Here is a 343-nt window from a genome sequence, read left to right as displayed (position 1 = left end):
TGATTATGACGAAATGGAAAGTTCTCGTTCCCGTCGGTGCAGGTATGTTTATTATTTTTTTTTTTCTAGTTTTGGTGAAGCCAAAATAGACACCCGCGGTATTCCTTGTTTAGCCAAAAATGATACCAGATTCAGTCTTGCAAATAACAGTCTGTTGGACAATTGTTTTGTGGGAGGCGCGGTGGCCTCATGGTTAGTGCGCTCGACTCCGGATCGAGTGGTCCGGGTTCGGGGCCTGGCCAGGGACATTGTGTTGTGTTCTTGGGCCAGACACTTTACTCTCACGGTGCCTCTCTCCACCCAGGTGTATAAATGGTACCGGCGTAATGCTGGGGGTAACCCT

The sequence above is a fragment of the Montipora capricornis genome, chromosome 6, assembly GCF_036669925.1.
Source record: "Montipora capricornis isolate CH-2021 chromosome 6, ASM3666992v2, whole genome shotgun sequence".
Classification (NCBI taxonomy): Eukaryota; Metazoa; Cnidaria; class Anthozoa; order Scleractinia; family Acroporidae; genus Montipora; species Montipora capricornis.
This window is presented reverse-complemented; position numbering follows the sequence as displayed.